Raw genomic sequence first — 18341 nt, forward strand, 5'->3', positions numbered from 1 at the left:
TTTTGTTGCTTTGTTTTACTATGTCTTGTTTTTGTGCATATTATTATCTCTGCAGGTCCATTTAGATAAGAGAAGCGGGATAAACAATCTAAAGGAGAAAACAATGGAATGATGGTTCTGGGGAGACATGGGAGAGGGGGAAGTGAGGGAAAGGATGTGGTGTTAACAAACCCAGGGACAAGGGAACAACAAGTGATCCAAAATAGGTGGCAAAGAAGGTGTAAGAGGACTGGTAGGGCTTGATCAAGGGCAATGTAACCAAGAGGAATTACTGAAACCAAAATGAAGGCTGAGCATGATAGTGTAACAAGAGGAAAGTCAAAAGAAATAGAGGAAAGAGCTAGGAGGCAAAGGGCATTGATAGAAGTCTAAATAAAGGCATGCATATTTGTAAATATATTTATATGACAATGGGGAAATAGATCTATGTGCATTTATTTATAGGTTTAGTATTAAGGTAGCAGATGAATATTGGGCCTCCACTCAAATATTCTCTGAATCCAAAAACACTTTGTTCTATTAAACTGCATTCCATGATGCTCACCTTCCCGAAATGATCCCTGAATACAAAATGGGTGCATAAGCAAATGTGGTGAAGAAAGCTGATGGTGTCCCGCTATCAAAAGTTATAGCATCTGGGGTCTTAAAGACTTGAAGATAAAAATGCGGCCATCTAGCTGAGAAGCAACAAAGCCCACATGGATGAAGCATACCAGCAACAAACAAAGTCCACATGGAAGAAGCACACCATCCTGTGTGATCACGAGGTGTCGATGGGATCAGATATCAGGTATCAAAGACCCAGAACAAGAAATCATATCCTTGTGAATGAGACTGTAACTCTTTGTGAGAGTAGAAAGCCTGACTTTCTTCCGAGGTATAACTGGAGGTTTCAAACTGCTACCTTGCCAGGGAGCAGCTCAACACCTAACCACTACACCACCAGGGCATCTACAGACAGTTTGTAGAGGCAACTAAATAAGAGAGTCACGAGGGAAAACGGAGACAGAGCTATTCTATATCCTGGAAGTATGTGGCTCTTCATAGCTGTTTTTCGGTTTGGTTTTTTAACACAAAGTGTAGGGGGAAACGAAATGGTAGGAGGGTTTTCTGGAACACAGGGCCCAGATGGAGTTCAAGTATGTCAAGGACTTATCCAGCAATGCAGTGAGCGCTATGATGAATATGGTTATTTTTCCCCCTTAAAAAAAATGAAGAACTGATACCCAGGGCTCAAGTAAAAAGAACAATTTTTTAAAATAATAATTTTATTGAGGGCTATTACAAATCTTATAACAGGATAATAGTGTTGCTATTATGGTGTCTTTGGGCTCTGGCATCTTGCCACTATGATTAGTCCAGTCCATTGTAATAAGAATCATGAGACATTTAACATTTACGCTTTGTGATTTCCCTTTGCACATATAACTCAGGCAGACTCAATGACATTCCTACTTCCTCGATGGGCCTCATGGAAGAGAATAACTCGTTACCATTCAGCACCCTGAGAGTTTGTCAGTGTTAGAGGAGCATGGTGGGACATAGGATTAAGGAAAAGTGAGATTGGCAAGGTCAGCGAGGCAGGTCCTCTGGGCTTTTCTAAAGAGTTTTTGAGATGGAGAGTCCAGAGTTTGGAGGTACGTATTTGGCGCCATCTTGCTAAGAGTCTGCTTTGGATCCACATTTTGACGTTCACTGACTTTGGGACTTTGAGCCAGTTTCTTACCTTCAGTCTCTCTGGTGGTAAAAGGATGAGATTTCTGTGATTTGATACAAATGCTCAGAATGACAGCTGGCATGACTTCCGTTGCTGTGACATTTTAAAATGTTTTTCTTGGCGAAGTGTTGCTTTGTAGTAGCATTGCTAGCAGTGGAATCTCCGATATTCCCAGATAGAAAGAAGTGTCTCCGTGACAGCTAGCTGCTGGAACTGCGGCAGACGGTAAGAACGTGAGTTGACACTGCATCTGAACTGCTATTTAGACAGGTGTTTCTAAAAAGTCCATTGCGCATATCCAAGAATGGGGATTTTGTTGGTCGAGGTGGTGGTGAAAATCCTGCCAATGTCTCTCTGACTGGTGATGGGAGATGTGTAGAGGAGCCAAGGTGGCACAGTGGTTAAAGCATTCAGATGCTAGGCAGAAGACCAGCAGTTAAAATCACCGGCCAACATGCAGTAGGAAGATATGGCAGTCTGCATCTCTGAAGATTTACAGCTTCAGTAATCATATGGGGCACTGCTACCATGCCTGTAAGGTCACTGTGGTTGGGCTGGACTTGTGGGTTTTGAAGTTTAGGAGACACTTGCATAAGGGGTATTTTAAGGATTGACTGTCGCTCAAGGAGAAAACCCCACTGTTGTCGAGTTGATTCTGACTCGTGGCCATACAGGGCAGGTAGAACTGCTCCACAGAGCTGTTGAGACTGACTGTACATCTTTATGGGATGGGGCAGCCATATCATTCTCCCATGAAGTAGCTAAGAGACTCAAACAGTCAACCTTACGGTCCAGTGCTTAACTTATTGCATCACCAGGGCTCCTTGCAAGGAGTTTGGTTCCTTTCAAATCAGAGTCTACCTGGTGCCCTTGTTGGACCTTCTGCCATAGTTAGTTCTGGACAAACTGGGAAGGGGAGGTATGAGGGCCTAAAGCTATCTCAGACAAGGCTGAAAATCCAGAGATGATCACAAAGCAGAGGCACTTATTGATTATGTTAGTCAAAATATGCGATTAATTGTTTCTGAGCTAGATGGCCGCTTGTTTATCTTCGAGCCTTTAAGACCCCAGATGCCATATCTTTTGATAGCCGGGCACCATCAGCTTTCTTCACCACAATTGCTTATGCACATGTTTGCCTTCAGTGGTCCTGTCAGGAAGGTGGGCACCCACTGATATAGTTTTTAGTTCTTTGATGTCTGATAACTGGTTCCTTCTACACCTCATGATCCGCCAAACTGATGTGGTTCTTCCATGTGAGCTTTGTTGTTTCTCAGCTAGATGGCTGCTTGTTTATCTTCAAGCCTTTAAGACCCCAGACGCTATATCTTTTGATAGTCAGGCACCATCAGCTTTCTTCAACACATTTGCTTATGTACACATTTTTCTTGAGCAATCGTGTTGGGAAGGTGTGCATCCTGGAATGCCAATTTAATAGAACAAAGTGTTCTTGCATTAAGTAAGTGCTTGAGTGGAGGCCCAATGTCCATCTGCTGCCTTAATACTAAACCTATAAATATATGCACAAAGATCTGTTTCCCCAAACTTATATAAATATATTTACATATGTGCATTCCAGTCTTTGGATCTCTATAAATACCTTTTGTCACCTAGTTCTTTCCTCTATTTCCTTTTACTTTCCTCTTGTCCCACTATCATGCTCAGCCTTCATTTGGGTTTCAGTAATTTCTCTCGGTTACCTTGCCCTTGCTGAATCTCTACCAGACCACTCACACCCTCCTTGCTACTGATTTTGGATCACTTAGTGCTCCCCTGTCCCTGGATTGGTCAGCACCACCTCCTTGCCCTCTCCTCCCCCTCTCCCCTGTACCCCCTGGAACCATGGGTCCCACTGTTTTCTCCTCCAGACTATTCATCCAGTCTATCTTATCTTGATAGATCTGTAGAGATAATAATATGCACCAAAAATCAACTCATTGCAAGATAGGCAATGAGTGAGAACACAGCTATGACAATAAAAAGGGAAACAAATTACCCATAGAAGAATAAATTAATTAAAAGAAAAAAATTTTAAAGAAAGAAAAACCTGTAAATAGATCAAGATCTGATTTTGATCTCTAGGCATGTCCTTCAGTCAGGTCCAATGGGGTACCATGCCTTGGCCCCAAAGTCTGTCCTTTGTACTCCCTCGGGGGCTCCTTGCTCTGCTCCCACAGTTGCTGTGTCGCATGCTTTTAGTGGTTTTCCTCAGTGTCACAGGGTCAGTCTGGGCCAGTCTCTGTCCTGAGTCTCCAACGTTGTCCCCCTTAGGGCCCTGGGCCATCATGTGACGGTGTGTCTTATAGTGGGATCCGCCATATTGTCCACTCTGTCCATTGGCTGTTCAGAGCGGGGATATCGTCCTCCAGGCCTGGTGGGTCAGGAGTGCTCCGCTCTCTTCCTCTCCCTTCTTTTGCTCCCATTTGTGCTGATCTGACATGCCCCTCTCCCCGAGCTGCAGCTTCAGTGCCGTCCTCTCAAGTAAATGGAAGCTGTCAAAGGGATCAGGTATCAAGCATCAAAGAACAAAAAATCATATCATTGTAAATTTGGGTGAGTGCAGAGTGGCGACTCAAAGCCCAATCGGTAGTCAACTAACTGGACACCCCTTACTGAAGGGTTGTGGGGAGGAGATGAGCCAGGCAGGGTGCAGAGTAGCAACGATGAAACATATAACTTTCCTCTAGTTCTTAAATACTTCCTCCCCCCCCCCCCCCCACTATCATGGTTCCAATTCTACCTTACAAATCTGGCTAGACCAGGGGATGTATATAGGCACAGATAGCAACTGGAAACAGGGAATTCGGGACAGATGACTCCTTCAGGACCAGTGGTGAGAGTGGTGATGCCTGGAGGGTGGAGAGAATGTGGGGTAGAAAGGGGGAACTGATTACAAGAATCTACGTATAGCCTCCTCCCTGGGGGAGGGACAGCAGAGGAGAAGGCAGGGGGAGACATTGGACAGTGTAATATATGACAAAATAATAATAATTTATGAATTATGAAGGGTTCATGAGGTAGGGGGAATAGGTAGGGAGGGGGAAATGAGCAGCAGATATTAAGGGCTCAAGTAGAAGGAAAATGTTTTGAGAAAGATGATGTAGACAAATGTACATATGTTCTTGACACAATGGATGGATGGATTATGATAAAAATTATATGAGCCCCCAATAAAATGATTACAAAAATATGTGATATATTACATCAAAATATGAGAAATTTAATTTGCAGCCTCTTCATGAAGATGAACACCCCAAAGCTGATTTTGAGACTTATCTGGCACAGCGATGATTCCAGTCTCTTCATTAGCAATGCCAACCCTATTGCTTCCGGTTCCCAGTCCAGGTAAGCTGGTGGATTGCTCTGGAACAGAAGGTCTCTCAAAGAGCTGTGTATGTGTCTGTTGGCTGCAGGCAAGAGTCACGGGCATGATTCAGAGCCAGTTCTTGGCCCCTACCTGTACTCAAAAATGGCCCTGCTGGGGCAGCTGCTGTGGTGTGGCAGGGACCAGCACCATCTTTTGAAGTAATGCAAGCAAAATACCCATTTTGCCCATTATTGCCATAAATTTTAATTCATAGCATTGGAATGAAGTGTTTTCCCTCGCTAGCTAACTAGAGGGCAAAGAGCAACAGAGGCATCTAAATACTCATAACAGAAGCATTCCTATAAAAATGCTTCCATTAAAAGAGGACCTGATGCAAAGGGCTTAAGTGGAGAGCAAATGCTTTGAGAATGATTGGGGCAGGGAATGTGCGGATGTGCTTTATACAATTGATGTATGTATATGTATGGATTGTGATAAGAGTTGTATGAGCCCCTAATAAAATGTAAAAAAAATAAAAGGAAAAAAAGAAAATGATTAGGGCAAAGAATGTGCGGATGTGCTTTATACAATTGATGTATGTATATGTATGGACTGTGATAAGAGTTGTATGAGCCCCTAATAAAATGTTTATAAAAATGCTTCCATTTCCTTTGAGTAGTATCACCACTTGCCTTACCACAGTGTCAGGCTTTGCACCGAGGAGCACAGAGGTGTCACAGAAATAACTTGTTAGTATTGGAGGCGCTGAGGCTTACTCAATCACGGCGAGAGTCGTGGCTTTTTTGACTATGATCCAGTGTAAGAAATACACTTCCATCAGGACTCAAGGCACACATCCATGACTGCAGTGACATTTCCATGGTGTAAGTACTTCCACCGTGGCCCGTTAATCGTTACCAACCTGACATTATTGAACCACTGAAAGTGGAGTCGGGAAGAGATGCACAAGTCAAATCTCAGCATCACACACACACACACACACACACTAGCTATTAGTAAACTGCTGGACTATTGTTGCACAGAATAAATATACTCTGAAAGCCTTTTCTAAACTGAAAAATAAAATTTTAATCAGGGGGAAAGGTTGATAGTCAATACCAAGGGTTTGCTTTACAGAACTGTAAAGCCGATATATTGGAAGCCTATTTCAGCAAACACCTGACTTCAAAATTTAATCTTCTGTGAGTGATGTTACAAGAAAGGTGATCCTTCTGTTTTAACTCACTGCTTTATCTGATCTGCCGGTTGTTTTGCTTTGCTTCAACCCAGATGCAATTTTATTGGGAGGAAATTTTTGCACAACACTAAAAAATGTAAGTCTGGAATACTATAAGATGAAGGGTGTATGTGTGATAAAATTCACATGACTCCAGCCATTCTGAACAATTGAATGGCAGTGGCAGTTTTTGCTAAGGCCTTAAAGCTATTGTACAAATAAAAAGAATTGCGTTGCTGCATAAAGACCACCCTAAAGGTCAGTGAGTGACATTCGACAACAAGCAATTATTCCAGCACACAGCTGAAAGTTAGCAAAAGAAACTATCTACTCCTAGCTGAATGCCTTGGTTTTCTGGGGCGGTCACAATCAAATACCCTAAGTGAGTGCCTAGAAAGAACAGAAATTTATGTTCTCACAGTTTAGGAGGCCAGAAGTCCAACTCAGAACAGCAGCGCTAAAGGAAGGAAGGAGCTCCTTTGTCTCTCTCAGCTTGGGGTTCTGGGTTTGTAGATGCATCTGCCTCCATCATCATGTGGCATTACCCCTCCCCCCACCACCCTCTGCATGTGTGTGTGTGTGTGTGTGTGTGCGCGTGCGTGTGTTTGTGTGTGTGCTTCCCGTAATAAAATAGCACCCTGGAGAGATTGATTAGGTTTGGGTCCAGCCCCACTCCACTATGGCCTCATTGAAATAACAGAATAATAAGTGATTTCCATACAGGATCCTATCCACAGGTGTAGGGTTAGGCCTTCAATATATATATAGGAGGGAAGAATTCAACCCAAGTTTCTGTGTCCTCTTGCATTTGTGGAGTATCTGAGGGCTGCCTCTAGGCTGAGTTTGACTGAGGCTGTTTTTCTCCTTATGTCTCCCAGCTGTTTAGGGACCACTAGACTGCTATTCCCACGGCAATGGCAACCTTTCAAGAGGCCGGGGGCGGGGGGAGACTTGAAAAGGCTCTTGAAGCCATGACTTCTGCCTTTTTCTATTAGACAAAGCAAGTCAAGAGCCACGCCTGGAGTCCAGTGTCGAGGAGAAAGGCCACACTCACAAAGAGAGGCGAGGGCACGTTCCAACAAGGACTGAAGACTCGAGACTTACAGTAGACTAGAAAATAGCCCCCACCCACCCACCCATGTCATACCTTAATCTCCAGAACCTACAAATACTACCTCACATGAGGGTGAGTTTTAAAAGTTGACTACTAGTGTTCTAGTTCATGCATGGGTAGTTTAGTCCAAAGAAAACATTTGAACTAGTCTCTGCAATCAATGGACGGCAGCAAACCCAGTCCTTCAGTCAGACACTTCCCTTACTCTTCTTAGAGCGCTTTCCCAAAAAGCAACGGTGCAATCAGAACAGTGGCTTCCAAGAGGATCTGCTGGGCCAGTTCAATTCCAGGTAGGATGGTTGGCCAGCAAGGGAGCATTTCATTATACCTTCGAAAGACAGCGCATTCTCACAGATTCTTTTCCCTGCTCATTGTTAGTCAGCATCTCCCATTGGTGTGGTCCATTTGTTACCATTCAGAACCTGAGTGGGTGCATCGGTATTAAAGCCCACCATGAAATTACCACCCCACTTCCCAAAGAGAAAGTCAACCCAAACCCACTGCCATTGAATCAATTCCAAGTCATAGCTCCTTTTTGTTTGCACAGCTTTATGAGTTTTGACATATGCATGTGAGATATCCACCATTGAAGTATCATGCACACACACACACACACACACACACAAAAGTTATGAAGTGTTTTGGGGGAATTTCCAAGGGATATCTGAGGGATAACCCTGATAGTATTCCTCAAAGAACACTAGACAGTCAAGGGAACTGACTAGGATAACCTAGTTAACCTAGGATAATCCAATTTCAAGTTTGAAACAATTAAAATCAGCGTTGGTGAGAAACCAAGGAATTCTGTTTCCCTCATCACGACAATGCGCCTGCCCATTCTTTGAGGGTAGCAAGGGCCAGCTAGCAAGGCTACCTCCAAGAATTTCGTCCAAAAACCTTACCCCATCTAGTCTACAGTCTTGATTTTGCCTCATCAGGGTTCTGTTTGTTTTACACACTCAAAGAACATTTCGAATAAGCATCATTTGAGCCCCTCCAGGCCACCAAAACCTGCTGTTTTAACGCCGTGTATTAAGCGTGCAGAATTCTTCAGGTAAAAGTTAATGAGATGGAACACTGCCTTCACATCCCCTCCCTAGATGACGCGCTACAGAGGACAGCACTGAAGATACAGTTGGGGCGTGCTGCCGGTCTGACCCGCCCACATGGGGCACACCAAGAGGGGAGTGTAACAGACCAGCAATGGGGGCACAGACACGAGGCCCAGAGGGATCCACGTTGTAGACTTCTGTCTCGGGGCTGCGGGGTGGGCGGGGGGGTGGGGGCAGCGCTTTGCTCCTACCTCATCTGAACTGGCTGGGAGATACTCACAAGGGAGCCACACTGGGAAAGCCTAAAGGTGTAGCAGGGTAGGAGGAGGCACAAGATAGCTCATCCCTGGCTGTAGGAAGAGCAAGGGGTCTTGTAGAAGACGCGCCCTGCAGTCACGAATGCTGAGGACTAAAGGGTATAAGTGCTGTTAGGTACGGGGGTCCTGGGATATGGAATCCTGAAAGAAAGGGGGATCTGGATCAATGGATTATATCACAGGGCCTGCTCGCTATTTAACAGAGAGACACTCGTCTACTCTGGGTCAGGACAGCAGTGAGACTTGGAGCTGTTTGTATGGGCTCTTTCTTTTTCTCTCTTTTGGAGTCTATCTGAAGAAGATAGGCAGGATAAGCAATCCCAAGGAGACAGCAATGGGACCAGTGGCTGGGAGGTACATGGGAGAGGATGGGGGGGAGGGGAGGGGAGGAGTGCGCCAAAACAACAGGGAATGGGAATAGCAAAGGATCAAAAATGAATGAAGAGCAGGGTGTAGCATTCCCGGTCATGTTTGATCAATTGAACTGTATCCGAGAGAAATTACTGAGAGGTGAATGGTGGGTAAACATGGTAATGGGGCTGGAGGAAAGAAGAAAGAACAAGAAAGTAAAAATTATATATATGTAAATGTATAAAGATAGGCATATTGTATGTATATGTATAAATATAGATATATCTATGGAAATGTATAAAGATAGGCTTATTTGTATGTATATGTGTAAATCTAGATGTGTAAATATGTAAATGTATAAAGATAGGTGTATTTGTATGTATGTAAATACAATAAAGAAGCAGATGGACTTTGGGCCTCTACCTAAATCTCACCTCAGTACAAGAAGAGTTTGTTCTAATAATGTGGCAGTGTATGACACTCACCTTCCCAACATGATTATTGAAGATAAAATGGGTGCATAAGCAAATGCGGTGAAGAAAGCTTATGGTGCCTGGTTATTAAAAGATATAGCTTCTGGGGTCTTAAAGGTTTGAAGTTAAACAAGTGACCTTCTATCAGGGAAGCAACAAAGCCCACATGGAAAAAGCACACCAGCCTATGTGATCATAAGGTGTCTACGGAAATAGGTATCAGAAGTTCAAAAACAAGCAACAAAATTGACGTGAAAGAATGTAGACAAAAATAAAAAAATTTAAAAAAAGAATGTAGACAAAGTGAAAACCCCAAACCCACCAGTAAGATAATTGGACAGTCCTTCACAGAAGGGCCACACGGAAGGGACAATATATTCAGGGGCAGTACAACACTAATGAAACATATAACTATCCTCTAGTTCTTTAATATTTTCTCCCCTTATTATTATGGTCTTAGTTTTACCTCATTAATCTCGTTAGACCTGTGTATGTTCATTTGTATAATTGAGATAATTCAATCCATGAAATCCAAAATAAATAAACTCTCCCTAAATAGTAACAGGAGTAAAGATTCCCTGAGGTTACGGGAACTGATAGCAACGATGACTGTATCATCCCACTTGAGGGGAATGAATAACAGAATTACAGGTGAACAGATGCATTGGATAGTGTAAAATAAGGCAAAATAATAATCATACTTAATCTAATAATAAGGGTTCCTGGGAGGTAGGGTGGGGGAGGTAGGGGATAAAGGGGAACTGATATCAAAGAGTTCAAAAAGAAAGAAAATGTTTTAAAACTGATGGTGGTGGCAATTGTACAATTATGCTTGATTTAATTGAATTATGGACTGTTATAAGATCTGTAAGAGCTCCAATAAAATGCTTTAATTAATTAATTAATTAATTAATTGAAAGAGAAGAAACTCGTGAAAAAAGAACATGCTTTTCAGACATGTATAGATCTAAATATCGATACATAATAGCTTCACGCTTTAATGTTTTTGTTTAATGTCTAGCTGAGAAGCAACAAAGCCCACATGGAAGAAGCACACCAGCCTGTATGATCACGAGGTGTCAATGAGCTCAGGCATCAGGCATCAAAGAACAAAATATCATATCATTGTGAATGAGGGAAGTGCGGGTTAGGAACCCACAGCCCATTTGTAGGCAACTGGACATCTCCATACAGAAAGCTCACGGGGAGGAGATAAATCAGTCAGGGCACAGTGTAGTAATGATGAACATACAACTTTCCTATAGTTCTTTAATGCTTCCTACCCCACCCCTCCACCCCACACGCACTATCATGATCTCAATTCTACCTTACAAATCCATCTAGACCAGAGGATGTATACTGGTACAGATAGGAAATGGAAACACAGGGTATCCAGGACAGATGATCCCTTCAGGACCAGTGGTGAGAATGGCGATACCAGGAGGGTGGCGGGAAGGTCGGGGAAGAAAGGGGAAACCGATTACAAGGATCTTCATATACCCCCTCCCAGGGGGACAGACAATAGAAAAATGGGGGAAGGAAGATGTCAGACAGGGTAAGACATGACAAATTAATAATAATTTATATAAATTATCAAGGGTTCTTGAGGGAGGCGGGCAGGGAGGGAGGGGAAAATGAGGAGCTGATACCATGGGCTCATGTAGGAAGAAACTATTTTGAGAACGATGATGGTAACAAATGTACAAATATGCTTGACACGATGGATGGATGGATGGATGGATGGATTCTGATAATAGTTGAATGAGCCCCCAATAAAATGATTTATAAATAAATACATTCAAAAAGAGAGAAAATGTCTATAATTTTGTAGCAATATTTTTGACTTAACAGCATGACAAAAAGGACTTTACAGATGATATCAAGTTAAGTAAAGGTTTTGAGATGGATAGATTATCCGAGGTTATCAGGGTGTGCCCAGTGTAATAAATCACACGGCTCCTCCTAGGATGTCAGAAGGCCTCAGAATTAGAAGGAAATGGGATGGTGGAAGCAGAGGTAGAAAGGCAGTATGTTCTAGGATCACATGCCTAGGAACGGAGACAGCCCTAAAAACTGGAAAAGAGAAGGAAATAAATTCTTCCATAAGTACTCCAGAGGAAAGACAATCTTGCCAACACCTTGATTTTAGACTTCTGACCTCCGGGTCTGGGAGAGGATAGATGTGTGCTGTTTGAAGCCAATAAACGCATGATGATTCGCTACAGCAGCGACAGGAAACAAACACAAGGAAATATCTAACTCCCTGTTTTTACAAATGCTAGCCTTCTAATCTGGGAGTACAAGCTATATTACTAAGGCATCAGTGAATTTGTCTTCTTACATTCCTTTCAGAAGGTTTAGAGCTTTCCCCCATTTGGGAGTACATTCTATACATTTTACAGGATTTACATCTTGGGACATGAATTCTCTCCCCACCCACACCCCACCCCGCCTTTTAGACAATACTAATGTTTTAAAGGAAACACTTATTTAAGGGTAGATTCTTTCCTTTAGGATTGCGATTTTCTGGTTTTCTCCTCAGCAGATTATTTTAAGTTTAGTTTAACAATGCGACGCTAGATCACTTACAGCACTAACTCATTAAGGCCAAACACCTGAGGCACACACTCGAGGGGAAGGGAAAGGGGAGTGAGAGTGGCAATGAGGTTAACCAAAACGGCAGTCTCCACCAGGAACAAGGACCAATATTTGCAATGTGATTAAATATATTAAGCATATGGAAATTCGTAAGATGTTCCTCTCTCAGTCTCTACTGCTTTTGTCAATTATCTTATAGCTAGAAGATCTGTTTAAGATATAAACATTGTTGCTGACCTTCTTCATGTGTTTAAGATTGTGATCTTTATTAAGGACGCACACAGGCAAGTCTCTAAGACAGACTGCCCGCCCTTGGACTGGCTGGAGAAGGGTGGAAGTCATTTACTTTCTAATGCATTCCGCTGTGAGCAAGGTCATTTACCTTCTTAGTTAATGATCCAAAGGAGTTCAATGGAGAGTCTACACGGGGACCCAGCAAGTGGCTTGTGGGCTTTTATCGCCATTGCCTTCAATAAACAGGGTGTTTAGAATTTAAGACATCATTTTTTTCTTTTGATCACACAGGCTAGTGTGCTTATCCAATATGGATTTAGCTGACACTTCATTTAAATGGTTGCTTGTTACGTTTTTAAGACTCCAGACACTATTCTCTCTATTAGCTGGCCACCATCTTATTTCTTCACCACACTGTAGGCATGCACCCATATCTTTAGTAATTGCTTCATTAGAGCTGGTAGTGAGCAGGGCCACATTATAAGAACTAATTGTTCTTAAATTAAGGCTTATGTGAGCTCAAAGTTTTATATATGTGTATGTTACACTTTGGAGTGAATATTATTTGCCAGAGAAATAACAGAAATGACTTCTGTGGAACACTTAGTAATTTTAAGAATAATATTATTAATGGACCTACCAGTATGGATTTAAAATACAAGTAAAGATGAATGTGTGTTCGTTCAGGCATGCACACATGCATGTAAGCCTTTTAGACTAAAATACATGTAACCTTTACTTGTGCGGATTCAAAATTTACGTAACATAACAGTGTATAAGAAAACAGTAAGGGTTAGAGACAGGCAACAATTTTAATAGCACTTATTCATTAAAGCAAAACCATTTGTCTACAGAACTAAGGCACATCATAGAGAATAACGAAAACATGAAAATAGAAAATATACAGTAGTGTCTAGTTGTCATTTATTGGACAATCGCTAAAACAAGAGATGTAAACTGAAGTCCACCACTGACTTTTAAATCCACCACCATGAGATAGAAATCCTCTGCTTTTTCTTACACTAGAATGCTTCAGCTTTAAGTCCAAAGAAGTATTTCAGCTTCTTTAATCTTCAATAGGTATATTTAAAGTAAAGCCCAGTTCTCTTACTGTGGTTTTTAAATCACAATGCGCTGATGTGGTTTATGAAGAATGTTGTCCCACTTGAAAAGACAAAATCTAGACTCCAGGTAGGCTGTAGTACACAGCCAGGTCCCGAGGGGTGAACATGCATAGTCAGCAAAATCATATTTGACAGGCCCTCCCACTGGAATCTCTATAAGTAATGTTAAGTGTTTTCTTCAAAGGCAGGATGCTGTTTTTAGTTTACTTACTAATAGAAGTGAAATCATTGTTTTCAGAGAAGGAGTTAACCTCCTTCTCTACTGGTCATGACTTTCCATAGAAATTCCCTGAACTCAATTGTAGGAGCGTTTATTTCATTAGTGTGACTCTGGGACAATATTATATGGCAGGAATCGTTGGTCATTTCTACTCTCCCTCTAAAGGAAAAACTGACTCACTGAGGTGAAGCCACCTGAAGAATTGGCTTGAAGAGGTGCAAATAAATGGATTATAAACAGTAGACAGACACATCCTATCATTGCTTAAGAGACCTGCTTAAATTATTGCATGACCTACTCTAAATTCAAGTGACTAGACTTAGTTTATTTTTCAGTCTGTGCTTTTAACTAGACTGAATTCTTTAGTAGGGTACAATGCACAGAGCAAAATGTTCTGCTGCTCTGTTGGGACTGTCATTTACATTTAAAATGTTCTGTAGGCACTCGGGTTTTTTGGTTTGGGTCTGTTTTTCAGACTTAATTTTTTTATTTTAACAAAGGAGCACCTGGGGCAGTGTTCACACGTGAGTTATCTCAACTCTTACAAGTCAGAGGCAGAAGAGAAATATCAGCATTGGGCCAACATTTGAAAATAGCACATAAGAGATCAAGTACAATAAGTATTATGAGATGTTTGTATATACTTATGTAACACCAGTAGCAGCTACTGTCCGTAAAAACCTGAGGTTGTAGATGAACAAGAACATGAATATGGACACTGAACATATGAATCTTTGAAGACACAAAACTGTCTCTTTGAAACTTAGCAGGAAGTCTGACTTAATCTATTTAGCTCAAATCTTACTAGCTTCTCTAATCATAAAAATCATGATTTTTATAAATTTGTTAAGTTTGCTAATAGAAGCTTTTAATTTGATAGACATGATATCTTAAACCTATAAGACAAACAATATCAGAGATGAGAAAGACAATAACCTGTATACAGGGTATTCTTTTAAAGTGCCTGTAATATTCTCACATATAGAATTTATAGCAATATAGAATTTATTCAGTGGCTAATTTCTATTCTTGACAATTTTTGGATCAGTTTTAATTCATGAAGTTTGTCACCTATCAGTGTTCCAGAAATCTTGATTTAGACTGTTGGATAGTAGTCTTTTTTTAATTAGCCCAGTATAATTCATTTTTCTCTTGGAAAATTTATTTTCAAATGTCTTAGCAGTTCAGCAAAGCAAAGGCTTATCTGTAGATGACAAAATGTACGTAATACAGTCATGGTTATTTAACAGATATATATGTATATTCCAATCAAATATATATGTATATATATATTTCCTGAACAAATATAAAGTCAAACAAAGCCTGAAGGAGCATCAGACCAAAAGGACATATTTTAAAATGCAATGTTTAAAGGTTCAGCTATGTCAAACTAAACCTTCCATCCCTATTTCTCAGTTGCACCATTAGGAAGTAGTTGGAGCGACCTCTGTGCAATGTTTTTTTCAACTTTCCTGCTGCCATCCAAATGTGCTTAATCAACTTGCTATGAGTTTTAGGTCCACATTACTTAAGACAGCAATTCCATTGCTTTTTAGTAAAAAAGTATTGTTACTTATATAACGTTTTGTGGCGATTCAAAAAAGCGTTTCTTTCATCCTATGATTACTTCCACTAACTTTGATTTCATCTTTTACATGTTAAAACATCTCATTGTTTCTTACGTTTTACACTAAAATTCACTTTCCTTCAAACCTTCCGTGACAGACTACACACCCTCAAGTTACCATCTTTCACATTCTAGTACAACCAGACACTCTGCTTTAACACAAAGCTACTTTCTTTCCCTTCTTAAAAATACATATTTATATTCATGTTCAAATTCATATCAATCATTTTGTCTCCTTTAGAGCTTTTCAGTCCATGTTAAAACTTTTAGCTGGGTTAGGGTTAGGAAAAAAATTAGCTTATTTCTTAAGATGATTTTCATTTGGTAGCTTAGGATACACTAAGTTCCTTCACGTGTGAGACAGCTAAAGTTTACTGTACCAACCTGGCCAATAAACACATGTGGGGTTAACTGAAGGGTGGAGGGATAAATGGCTCCATGAGCCTTGCCTTTCTAGTTTTGGGGTCTCTTGCTTTCTGATGGTCAGACCAGGGTGCAGCTGCCTTAGACAGTTTCAAGGCTGACTTCCTGCAAGGCATTCCTGAGGAGAAGCCACATAGAGCCACCCTGATGCAGCCCTGGGTGCTGGAGCAGCCGCGTGGAGACCCCTGGCAGTGTTGAGATGCTTACGGGTTCACTGATTTGGCTTTCCTCCAGCAATCAGTGTCATTGTGTGTGTTTTGTGAGATGGAGGAGGACTTTGTGGATTGGTGTTGGACATATGGGTTAATGTTGGACTTGTGGGCTTGGGTAGCACTGGGTTGGGATGTCTTCTTGATGTGCACTTAACCTTTATATACAACTCTCTCATACATAAGAGTTTCTGTGGATTTGTTTCTCTAATGTACTCAGACTCACACAACGTGGGTCCATCACCCTAAATGCTATATTTTACTAATTGGATATGATACACATACATTTTAAATCAAGGAAGACACACTAATTTTGAAAAAGCATCAAAGTAAAAAGGTAAATCTTAATTAAGCCTGTAGGTAAGTGGATAGGTTTTAAAGAAACGGGTTTGCAATTAAAATTATACCTTATTAGGTTAAAAAGAGATAATTACAAGATATAAATATGTACTGTAACTCAAAACCAAACTCACTTCCATCGAGTTAATTCCAAATCTTGTAATGACCCTATAGGACAGAGCAGAACTGCCCGTGGGTTTCCAAGACCGTAAGGTGGAAAGTCTCATCTTCCTCCCTGCAGCATCTGGTGGTTGGAGGTCAGCAGCCCCACATGGCGTCACTAAGTGCCACGGGACTCCTAAACACCTACTGTAAACTCACTCCCTGACGCGGAGTCAGTGCTGGCTCCTCACGAACCCAGTAGTTCCGGAGACTGTAAATGTGGACCGGAGTGGAAAGATCAGTCGTTCTTTCTCCCTTGGAGCTGCTGCTAGTGATCAGATAAAGCAGTAACAGAAACATTTATGACGCTTGAACAATCAATTTGAGCTGTGTTAACATCCTAAGGTGGAAGAGTCTTCGATGGCCCTTTAGGACAAATTATCTCAGAGAAGTGTAGAGTAGTGGGAGGGTGGAGGTGGGGGTGGGGGTGGGGAGAAAACCATTCTGGGAATGCTGGGTGCAGAACAAAGCAAACAATAGATGCAGTTGAGCTAAGCATAAACTAGGCAGTGGGTTCGGGTTGCACGACTTCTCATGAAGTTTTGATTGGCCAGGAGTGACCTGAGGAATGTCCCCGCATCAGTCTTTCCCTGAGATGGGGCTTTTGGAAAATCTAATTTACCCTTTATCTGGAAGCCAGGCATTCAAAAAACGAATCCGATTTTCTAACTAGTAATAATTTTGTCCCCTAATGGTAAGAAACTCAATTTTTGTTATAACTAGTTAATTTTAATACTATTAATTAAGCTTTCAGTCAGATGGGTAGGTTGTATTAAATAATAAGACCTTCAACCCCTGTTCTTCAGATCTCTTATAATAATTATTTTAAATTAGGGAAAATGAACACACTAGCAGAATTTTTGAAAATGTTAACTTCTAACGACAACAAGCATTTGTTAACTCAGTTTTAATATCAGTAAATAACTTGAAAGACCTTAGGATTACTTTGTACCACAAGACACTACTGAAATTAAGTTTAATTATTTTTAAGATTTAAAAATTTGTATTTAAATTAGACTTTCTTAAGTTCTTTAAAATGTCTACATTGTGCCTGAAAAATAAACCTGTTGGTTAAGTAAATTCTGACTCATCGTGACTTCATCGAGCAGAAACTGCTTTCTACGGTTTTTGAAGTTATAAAACTCTCACAGAAGCACACACTGGCTGGTTGCTTTGTGAGTGAGTGTTTGACTCTAACTTCCATGGTTGGGTTAGCATCTCTGTCCTTGACTCATTGTGGTCTTGACTACCTCTACTTAGAATTTACTAAAATTAACCCACTCACAAGTCTATCTGAACGAACTCAGCCGGAGTAAAGTGGAACACTGGTTTTTCTCTAAAGTCTTTAGGGTTTTTTTCTCTTTTTTAAAACACTTGTAATATTTACTTGTAAAGGTCTAGATTTTAAGGTGGATATACACACTCATACAATTGAGCCGAACTTACTGCCATCTAGTTGATTTTGACGCATAGCAACCCTACAAGGCAAGGTAGACCTGCCCCCATGGGCTTCCAAGACTGTAACTCTTTACTCCAGCAGAAAGCCCCCATCTTTTTCTTGAAGAGTGACTGGTGGTTTCGAACTGCCAACCTTGCTGATTTCAGTGCAGCTTGTAAATATGCTACCATGGCTCTGTCCGTACCAAAAAAACCTGTTAAACTTAACTACTTTATTAGTTCTATATAATATTAAAATAATTTCATTTACAGGAAATAAAGGGATGAACCAGGAGGCAAAGGACACTTACAGAGGTCTAAAAACAGACATGCACATACGTAAATATATATATAAATATATATAAATATATATAATATAAATATATATATAAATATATAT

Source organism: Tenrec ecaudatus, chromosome 13, assembly GCF_050624435.1.
Source record: "Tenrec ecaudatus isolate mTenEca1 chromosome 13, mTenEca1.hap1, whole genome shotgun sequence".
In the NCBI taxonomy this organism is placed as follows: Eukaryota; Metazoa; Chordata; class Mammalia; order Afrosoricida; family Tenrecidae; genus Tenrec; species Tenrec ecaudatus.